This window comes from Lynx canadensis, chromosome A1 (assembly GCF_007474595.2).
Source record: "Lynx canadensis isolate LIC74 chromosome A1, mLynCan4.pri.v2, whole genome shotgun sequence".
Classification (NCBI taxonomy): Eukaryota; Metazoa; Chordata; class Mammalia; order Carnivora; family Felidae; genus Lynx; species Lynx canadensis.
In genome coordinates, this window is record NC_044303.2 from 42922305 (window position 1) to 42925863 (window position 3559).

Consider the following 3559-nt stretch of genomic DNA (forward strand, 5'->3'; position numbering starts at 1 on the left):
AAATGCAAGATTAGATTTTAATAAGCAAGACAGACCAGTCCTGATATTCCAAAGTGATAAGTGCTATAAAGAAAATAAAGCAGATAATAGGACAGAGAGTGACAAATGGTGATGACATTGTGGGTTAAGAAGGTTACATTTGAACAGAGATCTTGATAATGAGAGATCCAAATGTTGAGAACAAATAAGTCATCTGAAAATCTTGTGGAGTGATAGTCAGGGGAAGATCAAATATCCTAAGATGGGGAAAAGTTTGGCATATCTTCTTTTTTTTTTTTTTTTTTTTTACGTCTGATCTTATTTATTTGTTCCTCTTACAACAATCTCATTTTTGACTGGACTCAGACTTTGAGGTAGAAGCTCTCAGAGAAGACAGCCTCCGTCTCTTGGCAATCTGTTCCTGGCGCTTTTCTTTGGCCTCCTTCATTCTCTTGGCCAAAAGCTTAGTGTATTATGCAGCTTCTTCCTTGTTTTTCTTCGTGCGCTGCTTCTTCAAAGCAATGCGCGGACGTTTGTGTTGGAGGACACGTGGAGTAACAAGACGCTGTATCTTGGGTGCTTTGGTTCAAGGTTTCTTACCTTCTTTATTTAGGGGCTTTCTCACAACATACTGGCGGACATCATCTTCCTGTGAGAGATTGAAAAGCTTGCGGATTCTGCTAGCTCTCTTGGGCCCCAGGCGACGAGGCACAGTAGTATCAGTGAGTCCAGGAATATCCTTCTCCCCTTTTTTCGCAATGACCAAGTTGAGAACACTGAGATTGGCATCCACAATGCAGCCCCGAACAGATTTGCGCTTTCTTTCTCCAGTGCTCCGTGGTCGGTAGCAGGAATGCCCCTTACTCAGCAGTAGGCGGACACGGCCATGGGTCAAGACACCCTGCTTCATGGGGAAGCCTTGTTTGTCATTGCCACCACTGATTCGTACCACGTAACCCTTCCATTCTTCCCCTAAAGCATCAGCAGCAACTTCTGTGGTTATTCGCTTCTCATAAAAGGTATGAAGTTTGCGTTCATCGTCCACTTCAATGAGTTTCTGGCAGCCAGTAGCTGGGAAAGAGATGTTCAGCTTCGTGGTGAGGCTGCCTACTGCCTCCGAGGCACCGGCATATCTTCTTAAGGATAAGCAGATTCCCATGTACATAGAACATAGTAAAAGAGGGGGAATGTGATAGGAGATCATGTCTGAGATGAAGGGTCAAGTCATGTGTGTGTCTTTGTGACACCATAGTAAGTCATTTGAATTTTATTCTAATAGCAATGAGAGTGGACAACCATTGGGATGATGTTTACCCAATGACTCCCCTAACCTGAGCCATTAAGTACATAACAGACTCATTAATCAGAAAAAGTAACACAGGAAGCATAGCAGATATGAACATAAGTAAGAAAGTAACAGAGAAAATGAGTTTAACTCTGAATATATTTAGTTTTAAGTACACTGGAGCAATTAACTAGAGATCTCCTAAGGAAAAATCATGCACTCTGTGGGCCTGTAACACAAGGAATGAAGGGTGAAACCTTGGAAGCAGATGAGGCCAAATCAGCAAACTAATACAAATGGAATGAGAAGAAAGATGAAACTCTCAAGGATTCAATTTTAAGAGGTGTCAGGAGAAATGGAGAGTTAGTAGTAAAAAAGACGGGAAGGGAAATTGGAGTGTATAGGGTGGAGGAAGGCAGTGGAGAAGTAGATTTCAAGGAGAGAACATAAATAGTATCAAAACTAAAGAAATTTCAAATCAGATAAAATCTAACATTTTTGATCATTTTTGGCAATGGAGGGACAGGATGAGCTTTGGCATCTTAAGAGAGTACTGGAATTAATAATGCTTATAAAATACGATTTATTCAGAAAAATTTTAGAACAGTTTAAAGCTTATAGGAGGATGCAGAGAATTTCTGACTCTTATCTGGGGCAGTGGTATGGAACAGGAATAACCAGAGTTGCTCTCTAGCCTTGGAAATGTTGCAAGCCTGCTCAGGTATTGTGCCATAGAGATTATAAAACTAAACAGATGTCAGTTTATGTTTTCAGTGTCCTTAATCACTCTTCTACCTCTGCCTTTTTGCTTAAACTACTAATCTCAATGTTTCTCCCCACTTCTTTCCCTCTTCCCTTCTCTCTTTTGTTTCTGTAATTCTCTAGTCTCATATTTTGTTGTCAGTATAATTACTTGCTGTGGGCCGAATCGTATTCCCTCAAAATTCATATGTTGAAGCCTTCACCCCATATCTCAGAATGTGATTGTATGGATAGAGGGCCTATAAAGAGATAATTAAGTTAATATGATTGCCATGAGGGTGAGTCCTAATCCAAAATTACTGCTATTCCTCCAAGAAGAGACTTTGACACACCAGAGATCCACAAACATGAAGGAAAGAGTATGTGAAGAGGCAGCAAAAGAGTGGCCATCTGCAAGCTGAGGAGAAAGGCCTTACAGGGAATGAACCCTGCTGGCACCTTGATCTTGAAATTGCAGCCTCCAAACTGTGAGAAAATAAATTTCCGTTCTTTAAGCCACCCAGCCTGTAGTCTTTGTTATGCAGCCCTAGCAAATAATACAGTGCCCTTCCTTACTCTTGTGGTTCTTCACTACCATCATAGGCCTCAGCCCATACTTTTCTCCACTTGCCTCCATCTTTTAAGTTTTCTATTCTGCATGTGCTCTTACTTCTGATAGTCCTAAACAATGCATTCATATTTTAAACAATGTACATAGATTTTAAGTCTCCAATGTAATCCTAGAGTAATCATCCATAAATATTTTAGACATTGATTTGGATGAAACTAATAATGCTGTGATGATAAAATCTGCCAATTGATGTAATTAGATGCAGTAGTATGGTGAATATGGTGCATGACTGAAGGAGTATCCAAGAAAAGGTCTAAAAAGAAGCCAAATCCATTGAAGCAAAACTACAGATCAACGTAAATGTTGAATATGTCTTAAAACTAAATTTATAAATATAGAGATTATATAGTCAAAAACACAATAAAAAAATCTTAGCTATATTAATTGATTGTTACCGATATATTTATCAGTGCAGTTAATTTTGTAATAAATGCTGATGTAAACTTAGATGTAAGGGAAGCAACTCTGTCAATTTTTTCCAGGCTGTTCATACTGCACTTATACAATTCCAGCTGCCATGATTTAAGAGGGGGTATTAACCAACCTGATTAGGGCCAGAAGACAGGATATTGAGTAGACTTAGTACCATTGACTAAAAGGAGAGACCTGGAAGGATTTTATAGTAAAGAATTAAAAAAAAAAGTTTTCATAATAGGTATCCTAAAATATTTAAGGGCTGTTATGTGAAGAAGAAATTCATTTTTTTCAAAGTGATCACAAAACAAATACAACCAATGAGAAAAGTTATAGCATGGCACATTTAATAATCTATAAAAATTCTTTTGCTTAAAAAGTAAAATGGTCTAATAAGTTAAGAAATTCTGCCATTGACAGGGCTCAGATTTTGGGTGAGCAAACATATGTTGCTAGTGTTTTATGGAATAGTAAAGCCTTTACTGGGGATTTCAAAATTAGGCTCCATG

General features: G+C 38.5%; 1 pseudogene; it reads right to left on the reverse strand.

Annotated features, from left to right (window-relative positions):
- Positions 1 to 283: 283 nt before the first annotated feature.
- LOC115504967 lies at positions 284 to 1138 on the reverse strand (annotated as a pseudogene).
- Positions 1139 to 3559: the final 2421 nt, after the last annotated feature.